General features: G+C 40.7%; 1 protein-coding gene across 4 annotated transcripts in view; it reads left to right on the forward strand.

Moving 5' to 3' along the window:
- The first annotated feature begins 312 nt into the window (after positions 1-312).
- The window catches only part of PDLIM5 (PDZ and LIM domain 5), a 144,677-nt gene continuing 124,819 nt past the window's right edge, over positions 313-20,170 (forward strand). For 3 of the 4 annotated variants that reach the window (XM_069978335.1, XM_069978339.1, XM_069978338.1), the window contains exon 1: positions 313-506. The gene's annotated coding sequence lies outside the window, so the exon portion shown is untranslated. The remainder of the gene's footprint in view (positions 507-20,170) is intronic. The other variant, XM_069978337.1, reaches the window with a different exon arrangement.

Consider the following 20,170-nt stretch of genomic DNA (forward strand, 5'->3'; position numbering starts at 1 on the left):
ATATATATATATATATACAGTCACACATATAAAGTTATACTCCATTCCATTTTTACCCCCATAAATAATGCGTCTCTTGTCCTCCCATATGTATTACCAGAGACAGGAAAGACAAGCTAAACCGCACTAAAGTCTTAACCTGGATGAAAAAGTTTCAAAACTTCGGAAAAGAATATGAAAAAAAAAAAGTAATAGAGTAGTGTGGTAAGCCGCATGAGCGCGGGTCGGCGGTACCGCAGCGTCTGCAGGGGGCACTGGGCGCCGTGTACCTAGCAGGGAGGGCGCCGCCAGGTTCCCGTACCCTCCCTGTCAGCTTTGTGCCGTCCTCCCTCCCTGGCCTGGGAGGGGCGAGCCGACTGTCCCTGTGAGGAGGTAGCGAGAGAGGAAGAGAACACCCAGGAGAGCCCGGAGATACCAGACACAGGCGGAAGTTGTGGGCAGGAGACGTCGCCGGTGCCGGAGCCCCGATCAGTGCTGCCCGCCCCTGGCACTGCCCGAGAGCACAGGTGGGTCCCGCCGTCAGGTGCTGCCCGTCCCGGCCGGTGTGCGGGCGTCTCTGCCGGGACTATTGTTCAGCCCGGGGGGAGGTTTCCATTGGTGGCATCTGTACCTGGATGTGCAGCCGCAGAGGATTCTGGGCACGGGGCAGAGGTCTGCACCCTGGCCGTACATTACAATGGGATTGCCCCTGCCCTGCTGTGCTCTGCTGTCCTGTCCTGTGCTCTGCTGTCCTGTGCTCTGCTGTCCTGTCCTGTGCTCTGCTGTCCTGTGCTCTGCTGTCCTGTCCTGTGCTCTGCTGTCCTGTGCTCTGCTGTCCTGTCCTGTGCTCTGCTGACTGCAGTCACGCTATCAGCACTTCACTGAAATGGAGTCACACTATCAGCACTAGGAATTGCAGTGCTCCTATATACCATGTTTTACGGTAATAGCCAGGACTAGTTAGTTCCAGGCTCCAGAATGTGCCAGGAAGATCATAGGGTGACACCTACATGTGAGACTAACTAAAGAATGCCAACTGTTAACCCCTTCAGGTCCATTCACCCACTGTTAACCCCTCAGATCCACAACTGTTCAATTACCCCACTGTTAACCTCTTCACATCCACTACAATCTAATTCATCCACTGCTAACCCCTTTAGATCCACAACACTTCAATGCATCCACTTTTAACCCCTACACATCCACCACAGTTTAATTCATATACTGTTAACCCCTTCAGCTCCAGGAATATTTTATTTTTTTCTAACTATATGTAATTTTTAACACCTGAAAACCAGGCTCATTTTAATTTATTTCTCTTATTTGTCTTAGACATAGAGGAACCATTATTACTGTACGGATTCGGAGTAATGTGATGGTAAAGTGTCTATTTGGGGCTATATGCCCCACTATTTGAAGTCTAATAAAATCACGAAATCAAATTTTTATCCAATTTCGTTACCATATGCTAGAAGAGCGCTTACTCTCGTACAGGTTCTGTGATTTTCAGACATTTTTACTGTACGGATTCGGAGTAATAAGATGGTAAAGTGTCTATTTGGGGTTATATGTCGCACATTTTAAAGTAAAAAAAAAATCACGAAATCAAATTGTTATCCAATCTCGCTACCATATTCTAGAAGAGCGCTTACTCTCGTACAGGTTCTGTGATTTTCAGACATTTTTACTGTACGGATTCGGAGTAATGTGATGGTAAAGTGTCTATTTGGGGCTATATGTCGCACATTTTGAAGTCCAATAAAATCACGAAATCAAATTGTTATCCAATTTCGCTACCATATCCTAGAAGAGCGCTTACTCTCGTACAGTTTCTGTGATTTTCAGACATTTTTACTGTACGGATTCGGAGTAATAAGATGGTAAAGTGTCTATTTGGGGCTATATGTCCCACTATTTGAAGTCCAATAAAATCACAAAATCAAATTGTTATCCAATCTCGTTACCATATCCTAAAAGAGCGCTTACTCTCATACAGGTTCTGTGATTTTCAGACATTTTTACTGTAGGGATTCGGAGTAATGTGATGGTAAAGTGTCTATTTGGGGCTATATGTCGCACATTTTGAAGTCCAATAAAATCACGAAATCAAATTGTTATCCAATCTCGCTACCATATCCTAGAAGAACGCTTACTCTGTTACAGGTTCTGTGATTTTCAGACATTTTTACTGTACGAATTCAGAGTAATGTGATGGTAAAGTGTCTATTTGGGGCTATATGCCCCACTATTTGAAGTCTAATAAAATCACGAAATCAAATTGTTTTCCAAACTCGTTACCATATCCTAAAAGAGCGCTTAGGCTAGGTTCACACTGCGTTTTCAGCATCCGTTTAACGCATCCGTTTTTTGCAAAAAACGCATGAAAAACGGATTGCAAAAAACGGATTAATTTGTGTGCATCCGTTTTTCCATTGACTTCCATTATAAAAAAAACGGATCCGTTTTTTTTGGCGGACCAAAACGGACCAAAAAACGTTGCTGACTCTATTTTTCTGGACGTTAAAAAAAACGGATCCGTTAAACGGATGCTGAAAACGCAGTGTGAACCTAGCCTTACTCTCGTACAGTTTCTGTGATTTTCAGACATTTTTACTGTACGGATTCGGAGTAATGTGATGGTAAAGTGTCTATTTGGGGCTATATGTCGCACATTTTGAAGTCCAATAAAATCACGAAATCAAATTGTTATCCAATCACACTACCATATCCTAGAAGAGCGCTTACTCTCGTACAGTTTCTGTGATTTTCAGACATTTTTACTGTACGGATTTGGAGTAATGTGATGATAAAGTGTCTATTTGGGGTTGTATGTCGCACATTTTGAAGTCCAATAAAATCACGAAATCAAATTGTTATCCAATTTCGCTACCATATGCTAGAAGAGCGCTTACTCTCGTACAGGTTCTGTGATTTTCAGACATTTTTACTGTATGGATTCGGAGTAATGTGATGGTAGAGTGTCTATTTGGGGCTATATGCCCCACTATTTGAAGTCCAATAAAATCACGAAATCAAATTGTTATCCAATTTCGCTACCATATTCTAGAAAAGCGCTTACTCTCGTACAGGTTCTGTGATTTTTCAGACATTTTTACTGTACGAATTCAGAGTAATGTGATGGTAAAGTGTCTATTTTGGGGCTATATGCCCCACTATTTGAAGTCCAATAAAATCACGAAATCAAATTGTTATCCAATTTCGCTACCATATCCTAGAAGAGCGCTTACTCTCGTACAGGTTCTGTGATTTTCAGACATTTTTACTGTACGGATTCGGAGTAATAAGATGGTAAAGTGTCTATTTGGGGCTATATGTCGCACATTTTGAAGTCCAATAAAATCACGAAATCAAATTGTTTTCCAAACTCGTTACCATATCCTAGAAGAGCGCTTACTCTCATACAGGTTCTGTGATTTTCAGACATTTTTACTGTAGGGATTCGGAGTAATGTGATGGTAAAGTGTCTATTTGGGGCTATATGTCCCACTATTTGAAGTCCAATAAAATCACGAAAGCAAATTGTTATCCAATCTCACTACCATATCCTAGAAGAACGCTTACTCTGTTACAGGTTCTGTGATTTTCAGACATTTTTACTGTACGAATTCAGAGTAATGTGATGGTAAAGTGTCTATTTGGGGCTATATGTCCCACTATTTGAAGTCCAATAAAATCACGAAAGCAAATTGTTATCCAATCCCACTACCATATCCTAGAAGAGCGCTTACTCTCGTACAGTTTCTGTGATTTTCAGACATTTTTACTGTACGGATTCGGAGTAATGTGATGGTAAAGTGTCTATTTGGGGCTATATGTCGCACATTTTGAAGTCTAATAAAATCACGAAATCAAATTTTTATCCAATTTCGCTACCATATCCTAAAAGAGCGCTTACTCTCGTACAGTTTATGTGATTTTCAGACATTTTTACTGTACGGATTCGGAGTAATGTGATGGTAAAGTGTCTATTTGGGGCTTTATGTCGCACATTTTGAAGTCCAATAAAATCACGAAATCAAATTGTTATCCAATTTCGCTACCATATGCTAGAAGAGCGCTTACTCTTGTACAGTTTCTGTGATTTTCAGACATTTATACTGTACGGATTCGGGGTAATGTGATGGTAAAGTGTCTATTTGGGGCTATATGTCCCACTATTTGAAGTCTAATAAAATCACGAAATCAAATTGTTATCCAATTTCGCTACCATATCCTAGAAGAGCGCTTACTCTCGTACAGTTTCTGTGATTTTCAGACATTTTTACTGTATAGATTCGGAGTAATGTGATGGTAAAGTGTCTATTTGGGGCTATATGCCCCACTATTTGAAGTCTAATAAAATAACGAAATCAAATTGTTTTCCAAACTCGTTACCATATCCTAAAAGAGAGCTTACTCTCATACAGGTTCTGTGATTTTCAGACATTTTTACTGTAGGGATTCGGAGTAATGTGATGGTAAAGTGTCTATTTGGGGCTATATGTCGCACATTTTGAAGTCCAATAAAATCACGAAATCAAATTGTTATCCAATCTCGCTACCATATCCTAGAAGAGCGCTTACTCTCGTACAGGTTCTGTGATTTTAAGACATTTTTACTGTACGGATTCGGAGTAATGTGATGGTAAAGTGTCTATTTGGGGCTATATGTCGCACATTTTGAAGTCCAATAAAATCACGAAATCAAATTGTTATCCAATTTCGCTACCATATGCTAGAAGAGCGCTTACTCTCATACAGATTCTGTGATTTTCAGACATTTTTACTGTACGAATTCGGAGTAATGTGATGGTAAAGTGTCTATTTGGGGCTATATGTCCCACTATTTGAAGTCCAATAAAATCACGAAATCAAATTGTTATCCAATCTCGTTACCATATCCTAGAAGAACGCTTACTCTGTTACAGGTTCTGTGATTTTCAGACATTTTTACTGTACGAATTCAGAGTAATGTGATGGTAAAGTGTCTATTTGGGGCTATATGTCCCACTATTTGAAGTCCAATAAAATCACGAAAGCAAATTGTTATCCAATCTCACTACCATATTCTAGAAGAGCGCTTACTCTTGTACAGGTTCTGTGATTTTCAGACATTTTTACTGTACGGATTCGGAGTAATGTGATGGTAAAGTGTCTATTTGGGGCTATATGCCCCACTATTTGAAGTCTAATAAAATCACGAAATCAAATTTTTATCCAATTTCGCTACCATATCCTAAAAGAGCGCTTACTCTCGTACAGTTTATGTGATTTTCAGACATTTTTACTGTACGGATTCGGAGTAATGTGATGGTAAAGTGTCTATTTGGGGCTTTATGTCGCACATTTTGAAGTCCAATAAAATCACGAAATCAAATTGTTATCAAATTTCGCTACCATATCCTAGAAGAGCGCTTACTCTCGTACAGTTTCTGTGATTTTCAGACATTTTTACTGTATAGATTCGGAGTAATGTGATGGTAAAGTGTCTATTTGGGGCTATATGCCCCACTATTTGAAGTCTAATAAAATAACGAAATCAAATTGTTTTCCAAACTCGTTACCATATCCTAAAAGAGCGCTTACTCTCATACAGGTTCTGTGATTTTCAGACATTTTTACTGTAGGGATTCGGAGTAATGTGATGGTAAAGTGTCTATTTGGGGCTATATGTCGCACATTTTGAAGTCCAATAAAATCACGAAATCAAATTGTTATCCAATCTCGCTACCATATCCTAGAAGAGCGCTTACTCTCGTACAGGTTCTGTGATTTTAAGACATTTTTACTGTACGGATTCGGAGTAATGTGATGGTAAAGTGTCTATTTGGGGCTATATGTCGCACATTTTGAAGTCCAATAAAATCACGAAATCAAATTGTTATCCAATTTCGCTACCATATGCTAGAAGAGCGCTTACTCTCATACAGATTCTGTGATTTTCAGACATTTTTACTGTACGAATTCGGAGTAATGTGATGGTAAAGTGTCTATTTGGGGCTATATGTCCCACTATTTGAAGTCCAATAAAATCACGAAATCAAATTGTTATCCAATCTCGTTACCATATCCTAGAAGAACGCTTACTCTGTTACAGGTTCTGTGATTTTCAGACATTTTTACTGTACGAATTCAGAGTAATGTGATGGTAAAGTGTCTATTTGGGGCTATATGCCCCACTATTTGAAGTCCAATAAAATCACGAAAGCAAATTGTTATCCAATCTCACTACCATATTCTAGAAGAGCGCTTACTCTTGTACAGGTTCTGTGATTTTCAGACATTTTTACTGTACGGATTCGGAGTAATGTGATGGTAAAGTGTCTATTTGGGGCTATATGTCGCACATTTTGAAGTCCAATAAAATCACGAAATCAAATTGTTATCCAATTTCGCTACCATATGCTAGAAGAGCGCTTACTCTCGTACAGGTTCTGTGATTTTCAGACATTTTTACTGTACGGATTCGGAGTAATAAGATGGTAAAGTGTCTATTTGGGGCTATATGTCCCACTATTTGAAGTCCAATAAAATCACAAAATCAAATTGTTTTCCAAACTCGTTACCATATCCTAAAAGAGCGCTGACTCTCGTACAGTTTCTGTGATTTTCAGACATTTTTACTGTAGGCATTCAGAGTAATGTGATGGTAAAGTGTCTATTTGGGGCTATATGTCGCACATTTTGAAGTCCAATAAAATAACGAAATCAAATTGTTATCCAATCACACTACCATATCCTAGAAGAGCGCTTACTCTCATACAGTTTCTGTGATTTTCAGACATTTTTACTGTAGGCATTCGGAGTAATGTGATGGTAAAGTGTCTATTTGGGGCTATATGTTGCACATTTTGAAGTCCAATAAAATTTTGAAATCAAATTGTTATCCAATCTCGCTACCATATGCTAGAAGAGTGCTTACTCTCGTACAGATTCTGTGATTTTCAGACATGTTTACTGTACAGATTCGGAGTAATGTGATGGTAAATTGTGTATTTGGGGCTATATGCCCCACTATTTGAAGTCCAATAAAATCACAAAATCAAATTGTTTTCCAAACTCGTTACCGTGTCCTAGAAGAGCGCTTACTCTCGTACAGGTTTTATGATTTTCAGACATTTTTACTGTAGGGATTCGGAGTAATGTGATGGTAAAGTGCCTATTTGGGGCTATATGTCCCACTATTTGAAGTCCAATAAAATCACGAAATCAAATTGTTATCCAATTTCGCTACCATATCCTAGAAGAGCGCTTACTTTCATACAGGTTCTGTGATTTTCAGACATTTTTACTGTAGGGATTCGGAGTAATGTCATGGTAAAGTGTCTATTTGGGGCTATATGTCGCACATTTTGAAGTCCAATAAAATTACGAAATCAAATTGTTATCCAATCTCGCTACCATATCCTAGAAGAGCGCTTACTCTCGTACAGGTACTGTGATTTTCAGACATTTTTACTGTAGGGATTTGGAGTAATGTGATGGTAAAATGTCTATTTAGGGCTATATGTCCCACACTTTGAAGTCCAATAAAATCAAGAAATCAAATTGTTATCCAATCACTTTACCATATCCTAGAAGAGCGCTTACTCTTGTACAGTTTCTGTGATTTTCAGACATTTTTACTGTAGGGATTTGGAGTAATGTGATGGTAAAGTGTCTATTTGGGGCTATACACCTGATAATTTGAAGTCCAATAAAATTACGAAATCAAATAGTTCTCCATCTTGTTCTTGTTGTTGGACACTTTTGGTAGACTACTTCCAATCCCAGAAGGGACCAGCTTCATGGCTGATGGAGGATAACCATTAAGAGACTTTTTTCAGGACTGTTCTTCTATTCTAGTTTAATAAGTCTATGTTCCTTTTAAGTTTAGGTTAGGGAGTCGCAGGAGAATGAGGACCCTTGATGTGGCTTGCGAGCTTACGATATTTCTTGCCTATTTTTTTCTTCTAGTTTTCAACGGTAAAAGATATCTACTAATACCTCATTGAAGATTGGACATCGAGCCATCAAGGAGCCCCACTAGACTAAAGCTGCTTTCACATGCTGCAGATTTTAGGCAGATTTTCTACAGCAGATTGTCTGTTGCCAAACCAAAGTCAACCTGAAGTTTCAAATCTGCTGTAGAAAATCTGCATCAAATCCGCAGTGTGTGAAAGCACCCTTACTATTCTGCAAGTCTTCCCAAGTGCATTATAGGGTCATGCAGCTGCCACTGACTGACAGCTACTTACCGCCCTAGCGGTCTTGTTTCTGCCACCTAATAAAGAGTGCTGAGGGGCCTGTGTGAGCTGCTGGTGCCTGCTGATGCCCCTCCCCTGTGCCAACTTCTATGCTTTTATAGAAGAAGTCTGGCTAAAACATTTTTGTATTGTTATTGTATTGTCACCCAAAAGTTATACAAATCCCCAATATACACCTATTACGGGAAATGCTTAGGAAGCGCTTTTTTCTTTGCACTTACTACTGCATCAAGACTTCACTTCCTGGATAACATGGTGATGTCACTTCCTTGATAACATGGTGATGTCACTTCCTGGATAACATGGTTATGTCACTTCCTGGATAACATGGTTATGTCACGACCCGACTCCCAGAGCTGTGGGGGCTGTGGCTGTCGGAGAGGATGATGGCAGGGGGATGCTCAGTGTTCCTCCAGTGCCCTGTATCCCTCAGTGTCCCCCTGCCATCATCCTCTCCGGCAGCCACAGCCCACACAGCTCTGGGAATCGGGTCGTGACATAACCATGTTATCCAGGAAGTGACATCACCATGTTATCCAGGAAGTGACATCACCATGTTATCCAGGAAGTGACATCACCATGTTATCACGGAAGTGACATCATCATGTTATTCAGGAAGTGAAGTCTTGATGCAGTAGTAAGTGCAGAGAAAAAAGCGCTTCCTAAGCATTTCCCGTAATAGGTGTATATTGGGGATTTGTATAACTTTTGGGTGACAATACAATAACAATACAAAAATGTTTTAGCCAGACTTCTTCTATAAAAGCATAGAGGTCGGCACGGGGGAGGGGCATCAGCAGGCACCAGCAGCTCACACAGGCCCCTCAGCACTTTTTATTAGGTGGCAGAGACAAGACCGCTAGGGCGGTAAGTAGCTGTCAGTCAGTGGCAGCTGCATGACCCTATAATGCACTTGGGAAGACTTGCAGAATAGTAAGGGTACTTTCACACACTGCGGATTTGATGCAGATTTTCTACAGAAGATTTGAAACTTCAGGTTGACTTTGGTTTGGCAACAGACAATCTGCTGTAGAAAATCTGCCTAAAATCTGCTGCATGTGAAAGCAGCTTTAGTCTAGTGGGGCTCCTTGATGGCTCGATGTCCAATCTTCAATGAGGTATTAGTAGATATCTTTTACCGTTGAAAACTAGAAGAAAAAAATAGGCAAGAAATATCGTAAGCTCGCAAGCCACATCAAGGGTCCTCATTCTCTTGCGAGTCCCTAACCTAAACCTACAAGGAACATAGACTTATTAAACTAGAAGAACAGTCCTGAAAAAAGTCTCTTAATGGTTATCTTCCATCAGCCATGAAGCTGGTCCCTCCTGGGATTGGAAGTCGTCTACCAAAAGCGTCCAACAACAAGAACAATATGGAGAACTAATTGATTTCGTAATTTTATTGGACTTCAAATTATCAGGTGTATAGCCCCAAATAGACACTTTACCATCACATTACTCCAAATCCCTACAGTAACAATGTCTGAAAATCACAGAACCTGTACGTGAGTAAGCGCTCTTCTAGGATATGGTAACAAGATTGGACAACAATTTTATTTCGTAATTTTATTGGACTTCAAAATGTGCGACATATAACCCCAAATAGACACTTTACCATCACATTACTCCGAATCCATACAGTAAAAATGTCAGAAAATTACAGAATCTGTACAAGAGTAAGCGCTCTTCTAGGATATGGTAGTGTGATTGGATAACAACTTGATTTCGTGATTTTATTGGACTTCAAATAGTGGGACATATAGCCCCAAATACACACTTTACCATCACATTACTCCGAATCCCTACAGTAAAAATGTCTAAAAATCACAGAACCTGTAACAGAGTAAGCGCTCTTCTAGGATATGGTAGTGTGATTGGATAACAATTTGATTTTGTGATTTTATTGGACCTCAAATAGTGGGACATATAGCCCCAAATAGACACTTTACCATCACATTACTCCGAATCCGTACAGTAAGTATTTCAGAAAATCACAGAACCTGTACGAGAGTAAGCGCTCTTCTAGGATATGGTAGCGAAATTGGATAACAATTTGATTTCGTGATTTTATTGGACTTCAAATAGTGGGGCATATAGCCCCAAAATAGACACTTTACCATCACATTACTCCGAATCCGTACAGTAAAAATGTCAGAAAATCACAGAATCTGTACAAGAGTAAGCGCTCTTCTAGGACATGGTAGTGTGATTGGATAACAACTTGATTTCGTGATTTTATTGGACTTCAAATAGTGGGACATATAGCCCCAAATACACAATTTCCCATCACATTACTCCGAATCCGTACAGTAAAAATGTCTAAAAATCACAGAACCTGTATGAGAGTAAGCGCTCTTCTAGGATATGGTAGTGTGATTGAATAACAATTTGATTTCGTGATTTTATTAGACTTCAAATAGTGGGACATGTAGCCCCAAATAGACAGTTTACCATCACATTACTCGGAATCCGTACAGTAAAAATGTCTGAAAATCACAGAACCTGTACAAGAGTAAGCGCTCTTCTAGGATATGGTAGCGAGATTGGATAACAATTTGATTTCGTGATTTTATTGGACTTAAAAATGTGCGACATATAACGCCAAATAGACACTTTACCATCACATTACTCCGAATCCGTACAGTAAAAATGTCTGAAAATCACAGAACCTGTACGAGAGTAAGCGCTCTTCTAGGATATGGTAGTGAGATTGGATAACAATTTGATTTCGGGATTTTATTGGACTTCAAAATGTGCGACATACAACCCCAAATAGACACTTTACCATCACATTACTCCGAATCCGTACAGTAAGTATTTCAGAAAATCACAAAAACTGTACGAGAGTAAGCGCTCTTCTAGGATATGGTAGCGAAATTGGATAACAATTTGATTTCGTGATTTTATTGGACTTCAAATAGTGGGGCATATAGCCCCAAATACACAATTTACCATCACATTACTCCGAATCTGTACAGTAAACATGTCTGAAAATCACAGAACCTTTACGAGAGTAAGCGCTCTTCTAGGATATCGTAGCGAGATTGGATAACAATTTGATTTCAAGATTTTATTGGACTTCAAAATGTGCAACATATAGCCCCAAATAGACACTTTACCATCACATTACTCCGAATCCGTACAGTAAAAATGTCTGAAAATCACAGAACCTGTACGAGAGTAAGCGCTCTTCTAGCATATGGTAGCGAAATTGGATAACAATTTGATTTCGTGATTTTATTGGACTTCAAAATGTTCGACATATAGCCCCAAATAGACACTTTACCATCACATTACTCCGAATCCGTACAGTAAAAATGTCTGAAAATCACAGAACCTGTACGAGAGTAAGCGCTCTTCTAGGATATGGTAGTGAGATTGGATAACAATTTGCTTTCGTGATTTTATTGGACTTCAAATAGTGGGACATATAGCCCCAAATAGACACTTTACCATCACATTACTCTGAATTCGTACAGTAAAAATGTCTGAAAATCACAGAACCTGTAACAGAGTAAGCGTTCTTCTAGGATATGGTAACGAGATTGGATAACAATTTGATTTCGTGATTTTATTGGACTTCAAATAGTGGGACATATAGCCCCAAATAGACACTTTACCATCACATTACTCTGAATTCGTACAGTAAAAATGTCTGAAAATCACAGAATCTGTACGAGAGTAAGCATTCTTCTAGGATATGGTAACGAGATTGGATAACAATTTGATTTCGTGATTTTATTGGACTTCAAAATGTGCGACATATAGCCCCAAATAGACACTTTACCATCACATTACTCCGAATGCCTACAGTAAAAATGTCTGAAAATCACAGAACCTGTACGAGAGTAAGCGCTCTTTTAGGATATGGTAACGAGTTTGGAAAACAATTTGATTTTGTGATTTTATTGGACTTCAAATAGTGGGACATATAGCCCCAAATAGACACTTTACCATCACATTACTCCGAATCCGTACAGTAAAAATGTCTGAAAATCACAGAACCTGTACGAGAGTAAGCGCTCTTCTAGCATATGGTAGCGAAATTGGATAACAATTTGATTTCGTGATTTTATTGGACTTCAAAATGTGCGACATATAGCCCCAAATAGACACTTTACCATCACATTACTCCTAATCCGTACAGTAATAATGGTTCCTCTATGTCTAAGACAAATAAGAGAAATAAATTAAAATGAGCCTGGTTTTCAGGTGTTAAAAATTACATATAGTTAGAAAAAAAAAATATTCCTGGAGCTGAAGGGGTTAACAGTATATGAATTAAACTGTGGTGGATGTGTAGGGGTTAAAAGTGGATGAATTGAAGTGTTGTGGATCTAAAGGGGTTAACAGTGGATGAATTAGATTGTAGTGGATGTGAAGAGGTTAACAGTGGGGTAATTGAACAGTTGTGGATCTGAGGGGTTAACAGTGGGTGAATGGACCTGAAGGGGTTAATAGTTGGCATTCTTTAGTTAGTCTCACATGTAGGTGTCACCCTATGATCTTCCTGGCACATTCTGGAGCCTGGAACTAACTAGTCCTGGCTATTACCGTAAAACATGGTATATAGGAGCACTGCAATTCCTAGTGCTGATAGTGTGACTCCATTTCAGTGAAGTGCTGATAGCGTGACTGCAGTCTCTGCTGATGGGGCAGAGCTAGGACGTCTGACCTCTGTATAATAGCATGCAGCTGCTGCAGAACTACAACTCCCATCATGCTGTGCTGTATAATAGCATCTGCATCTGCTGCAGAACTACAACTCCCATCATGCTGTGCTGTATAATAGCATGCATCTGCTGCAGAACTACAACTCCCATCATGCTGTGCTGTATAATAGCATGCATCTGCTGCAGAACTACAACTTCCATCATGCATTAATCTACTATATATATATGTAAGAGGTGACTGTACTGTGGTGCCCCCTGATCTGTGCAGAACCACAACTACCATCATGCTGTGCTGTGTATTAGCTTGCATCTGCTGTGTATATACATGGATAGGAATGTGTGAGAGGTGACTGCAACTCCCATCATGCTGTGCACCAACACATTTTACTAATGGAGATCATTATAAAGTCCCTCTTGAAGCGCAGGCAGTGGCTTTGACAAGTATATGCAGCATATTTCATGGGATTTCCGGGACTTTTACAACTTTAACCTTACAGCTGGAGAAGCTATAAAATAAAAACCATCCATAACTCACCCCCTGCTGCCTCAGCTGCTGCATCATCCAACCTGTACAGCTGCTGAGCACTTTACTCACCAGTCCCCGTAGAGTCAATATAACAATAGCATTTAGACACAGGACGCCATTTTTCATTGTCGGGAGGGTCCCACCGGTTAGACTCCTATCACCTATTCTGTAGATGGGTGACACATATTGATTCTAAGACAGTCCCCTTAAAGGGGTTATCCAGCACTACAAAAACATGGCCACTTTTCCCCCTACTGTTGTCTCCAGTTCAGGTGTGGTTTGCAATTAAGCTCCATTTACTTCAATGGAACTGAGTTTCAAAACCCCACCCAAACTGGAGACAATAGTAGGGGGAAAGTGGCCATGTTTTTGTAGCGCTGGATAACCCCTTTAAGTTGATGTTTTGTAATGTGACTATATGTATTTTCAGTGGCTTTTCGCTTATTTAAGCTGGGTTCACACTACGTATATTTCAGTCAGTATTGTGGTCCTCATATTGCAACCAAAACCCGGAGTGGATTAAAAACACAGAAAGGATCTGTTCACACAATGTTGAAATTGAGTGGATGGCCGCCATTTAATGGCAAATATTTGCTGTTATTTTAAAACAACGGCTGTTATATTGAAATAATGGCCGTTATTTACTGTTATATGACGGCCATCCACTCAATTTCACCATTGTGTGGACAGATCCTTTCTGTGTTTTCAATCCACTCCTGGTTTTGGTTGCAATACGAGGACAATACTGACTGAAATATACGTAGTGTGAGCCCAGCCTTAGGCTTTGGTCCTCTTGTCAGGTCCTCATAGCAACCAAAACCAGGAGTGGATTGAAAACACAGAAAGGCTCTGTCCGCACAATGTTGAAATTGAGTGGATGGCTGCCATATAACGGTAAATAACTTCCATATTTCAATATAACAGCCGTTGTTTTAAAATAACAGCAAATATTTGCCATTAAATGGCGGCCATCCACTCAATTTCAACATTGTGTGAACAGATCCTTTCTGTGTTTTCAATCCACTCCTTGTTTTGGTTGCTATACAGCCTCAAACATACAGCCTCAAATATACGTAGTGTGAACATAGCCTTAGAGTGTAATGCAGTCAGAAGTCCAATTAAATGGGCATAATCTGCATCCACAATAGCTAGGAAAGTACATGTCTGAGGTTACCCTAAAATATTTCCATTGCATATTGTTTTTCGCAATGTGAAAAATAGGCTATGTGAACATAGCTTAAAGTGACAGTACCACCAGGCCCAGGCTGAAGCACTGGAGGCGGGCCGACCCACCCTTAGTAGGAAGAAACCCCCGCCCCTCCATGACACTCCATTAGATACATTGGAACCCTATCATAGAGGGGCGGGGGTTTCCTACCACTAAGGGTGGGTCGGCCCGTCTCCAGTGCCTCAGCCTGGGCCTGGTGGTACAGTCACTTTAAGGATTTGCGAAGAGACGACTTGTGATGGTAAGACCAGAGATGGGGAACGTTCGACCCTCCAGCTGTTGCAAAACTACAATTCCCAACATGCCAGGGTAGCCAAAGCCAATTCCCATCATGCCTGGGCAGCCATTCTGTGGATGGGCAATAAGTTAAAATACAGACTCTTTTCTCTTCCATACTCTGCCACTAGCTTGGACTATTATATAAATGGTTATAATATGAATAATAATAATAATATTATTATTATTATTATTATTAACAACAAAGGGGAGATTTATCAAACATGGTGTAAAGTGAAACTAGCTCAGTTGCCCCTAGCAACCAATCAGATTCCACCTTTCATTCCTCACAGACTCTTTGGAAAATGAAAGGTGGAATCTGATTGGTTGCTAGGGGCAACTGAGCCAGTTTCACTTTACACCATGTTTGATAAATCTCCCCCTTTAAAGTTACTATAGTGAAAAGGCAACATCAGGTTTTCCATCACCCATGAGAGCAAATACTCACCAGGTTACGCAATTAATGAGGTTTCCCATGCTAAAATGACTTATGAGGATACGCCATTAATCGCTGATCGCCACCGCTACTGATCAACTGATAGGGAGATTGATGGCTCCCATAACACGGCAGCCCTGATATGTCCATTGTATAGTGGTGGTACAGGATTACTGAAGTGACTGGAAGTTTAGCCGCAGAAACCCGGTTCCACCACTACGCAACACCTACTGGTTTGGCGAAACCCTGAACCCCTTGTTTAGAGAGTTTGGGTTTGCACGGACTTGAACAATTGGCATTTGATTCCCGCTGACTGGAGAAGATGGATGCAGCCTGGGGACGGCCTGGGCCGTATTTCTGTTTTCCATGCAGTTCTTGGGGCTGCATCCACCTTTCTCAGGTAAAGCTATAATGGTTTATGGCTGGTGCCGCCCGAAATCATGGACCATGAGCTTCTGAAGGAGATCAAACCTATGGAGCTACTACTTCAAAACAGACTGTATTAGTGCCAATCTTACTTTGTTGCAGTCCAGGCTCTTGGCCAATGCAAAGACTGTGTGCATTGACCCATAGACTAGAATGTGTCCTATACAGTCCGTACTCAAGGGTCCATAATTGCAGACTGCAAATTACGGCCTAATTTCTTCTACTTCCAACATATCAACTTCAAGAAGTGACTGTTCTATTGCTGCCTGGTGTCTCGCACCACCTGACGCAGGTTAATCCATATAGTTTACTTCCCCCGTCTCTGATTTTCTTGGTACGGCTGATCGGTATGTATATATATGCACACACCCAGCTAGTGACAGGCAGTCTGGCTTTCATTCAGTGACTTCCTGTCAGGCTAGCCGCATGATTTGTATGTAATTGTGCTCGCTGAGCTGGAGCTTAGGCCGGGGGAGAGGAAGTTGCATAGTGAAGGCTTCAGCCCTGTGATATCGAGCAGAAGGGAAATGTGCATGCTTTTTCATTGGCAGCAAACGCAGTGGGCGAATAAAGGGAGTCAAAAGGGCAGCAAACACCATGTACAAAGTTTTCTTGCCTTAGAAACCATGAAGAAGCCGGTGCTTACAGATCACCGTGAAGCTTCAGATATTACAGAACATTTCTATTTCCTTAAAGGGACCACTTTAAGGAGGGTAGCCAAGTACCGTATTTTCCGATGTATCAGACGACCCCTAACTTCTCCAGTTATATATTTTGGGATAGACTCGCCGTATAAGACTACTTCTCTACCACGCACACCAAATAAAAATTTATTAAAAAACATCAGACAGCAGCGAGATCTCAGAGGCAGTGAAGGAGGTACAGTAATACCGGTAGGATACAAGGGCGGCCGGACGGGTGAAAGAGGGGTGTTTTTCTGGGCATAGCACCACTCTGTATCTCTTTTCTCCACGGTTGCATGCAGCAGGGATGCGCCCGTTTTTGAGCTCCCCCCCCACCAACGTATGCAGCAACCACAGATTCTCCAGTCTGGTTCTGAAGCTTTTCAGCACCCGCCATATAAGATGACACTTGGCGTATAAGACGACCCCTGACTTGAAAAGATTTTCCCGGGATAAAATTTAGTTTTATACGCAAGAAAATAAAGTACATTTGACAGAGCTTAAAAAATGTATGAGAATTTTGGTTTTGAAAAAAAAAAAAAAACCAGTAACATATATATCCAACACAATAGTGCACACAGGGACCCTCACAGCCCACTAAGAGCAGTCATACAGTAGAGTAGAAGAGGAGGACTGGAAGAGAAGGCTGAGGTGGCATATATCAGGTAACATAAAGTAGTGCAGCCACACAGTGACACCAACAGCACTTGCACTGACTTTATACGTACACATTTACTGTCTGCAATTTCGGACCTATTCACTTCTATGGCCAGGTTCACATGTAGGTGTTACAGGTCCATGCCGGGGACTGTGATCCCTGCTTCAAAAAATTAGCTGGTAGGTCCTGCAACAGATCGCAGTCGCCATTCACCTAAGTCGGTACAATTGCAGGCGGCTAGGGATGCACATGCGTAGTGCTGTCCGACCCCCGCAGGTCTATTGCCGCGGACGGCAGTATGTATGTGTGTCCTGGGACTAAGAATAGGTGCGAAAATTTTTAATTTTATTTATTTTAAATATTGTTTGAAAAAAACGAATTGTTTGAGTTTGAAGAGTACGGAGATACCACTGTATATGGGATACAACAGTTTCCCATTGTGATATGGCAAGGCGTTTTCCTCCCCTATGACAGGCTCTGCCCTTCTTCGTGCGCAGTGATGCACTGTAGAGAGACATCATCCATTTGCTTCATCAGTTTTAGTAGGGGATGATGCATTCTGAATGTAGACGTGAAGGGCAGATGCTGGGTGTGTTAGGTTTCGTAATCACATACTGAAACGGCTAGGGATGAATTACTGTGGAACATTATTAACTCTGTGCTCACTACTGTAGGTGCACATACAGACTGGTCAGACTGATACACAGCAATGGGCAACAGCTGACTCGTTCTACTGCAGATTTCTTTCCTATATTCCAATCGGAACTTGTCTCCATGATATGAATGTTACACACACGTGTGAAAGTGGCTTAAAGGGGTTATCCAGTGCTACAAAAACATGGCCACTTTCTTCCAGAGACAGCCCCACTCTTGTCTCCAGCTTGGGCAGGGTTTTGCTGCTCAGTTCTATTGAAGTGAATAGAGCTTAATTGCAAACCGCACTTGAACTGGAGACAAGAGTTGTGTTGTCTCTGAAAGAAAGTGGCCATGTTTTTGTAGCACTGGATAACCCCTTTAAGGCTGGTCTAGACTAGTCTCATTCGACAAAATTTCCAACACAGAAAGCTCACTGCAACTTTTTCATCTTCTGAATAGTAGTTACAAAGTGGCCGACATAACGATGTCTCTTAAAAGATGTTTATCAGCTGTCCATCCGCTTTATTCTATGTCATACACACAGGTACATATATATCTTTGTTGAGACAAGGTGAGATTACAGCACGCTGCTTTGTGCTGAATGATGCAGCAGGTGCTGCAACCTCACTGATACTGACTTAGGGTGTGTTTACACAGACAGATTTTGAAGCCAAAGCCAGGAATGAATTTGAAAATAGGAGAAATCTCCATCTTTCCTTTATGACCTGTTCTCGGTTTATGGTCTGTTCCTGGCTTTGGCTTCAAAAATCTGTCAGATAAATCTGTCCGCATAAACCCATCATTAGTCTGGCATGATATTCAATTATGGATGGGGAAGCTTCAATATCACCATGTTCTAACTCTATTAAGGGTTCTAGAAGTAAAAGTTGGTCAGATGTATGTAAGATGTAAGATAATGGTCGAGATGTTCTAAAATTTTCTATGTGCAAACTTAGAGTAGACAGTCTTCAATTCAAATCAACCGGTGTCAGCAAATTATATAGATTTGTAACTGACTTCTATTTAAAAATCTTCAGTCTTCCCATACTTATCAGCTGCTGTAGTCCTACAGGAAGGGGTGTATGCTTTCCAGTCCGACACAGTGCTCCCTGCTGCCACCTCTGTCCGAGACAGGAACTGTCTAGAACAGAAAAAAATTATCTATGGGGATTTGCTCCTGCTCTGCATAGTCCCTGTAAGGGACAGAGGTAGAAACAGAGCATTGTGGTAGACTGGGGAGAAAACGCCACTGCAGGACATACAGAATCTGATAAGTACTGGAAGGCTGATAAGTACTTGGAAGGTATAAACATTGAGCGTCACAAAGCGATGACGATCTAGTTAAGGCAATGACCCTGCGCCCTCATACACGACAAAACATTAAACCCTGTATGAGACTTGCTTTCTATCTTTTCTCCCTTCGCGTCTATATTTAACCACCCTGTGGTTCCCAGATATTTGGTCCTAATTTAGGTGTTCACTTAACATTTGTATTAATGGCTCTTGAGATTATTTCTGAGTACCTTCCTTCTGTTGGCAGCACATCTTCTGCTCCTGGGCCAGTACCCTGTGCACTTATAGGACAAGGATTTTTTTCCCTATTGGTTGGCCTCAAGCACCATGCATGAGTCTGGTTACCATCTATAAATGTATTCATAGCTATCACGATGGCATATTATAACAAGTATTTTGGATCTTGGATGGTCCTCCAGCTAAAATTGGATAATGATGTGTCTTTGGAAGTCAGCGCAAATGTGAGAAAATGCTGAAATTCATTGTCTTGTAAAACCAGGGTTGGAACAGAATTCTTTGGCTACTGTTGCGTAATGTGTGGAAAATAAGCCGTCCATAAGAGAGCAGTTGGTCAAATGCTTATTTTGCTACCAGCTATCTCGCTGTAGGGTTGGCTGGTGGCTTCTGCTGGTGTCCTGATAAACAATTGGAAACAAGCGCTTTTGCAAACGACCTGAAATTCACCATAATACACGGAACGATAGTCGTTACGATCGTAATTATGATCGTTCGTACAGTCTACTAGACTGATGACCGTAATAGGGAACGAGCGATGTGTACATACACCGAAAGATACAAACAAATTTTTGATATTCGCTTGATCACTGCCTGAATACACATGGAAAGAGTATCACTTGAAGGTGTACTTCGGCGCTGATAAAAAAAAACAAAAAAACAATCAATCAAACATAGTTTACGCACTTACTATCCCTCTTGAGTCTGTCTCCATTTGAATTTTCCGCTGTTTGCAGGTCCCTGAAGATCCAGTTTGTGTCTTCATTTTTTCTTTACTTCCTGGTTTGGGCTTTCCCATGATGCACTTTGTCTCCTGTGATGTCTAACAGCTTACAGCATGCTCAGCCAATCAGAACTGAGCATCCTGAGTCATCT

This window comes from Dendropsophus ebraccatus, chromosome 7 (genome assembly GCF_027789765.1).
Source record: "Dendropsophus ebraccatus isolate aDenEbr1 chromosome 7, aDenEbr1.pat, whole genome shotgun sequence".
NCBI lineage: Eukaryota > Metazoa > Chordata > Amphibia > Anura > Hylidae > Dendropsophus > Dendropsophus ebraccatus.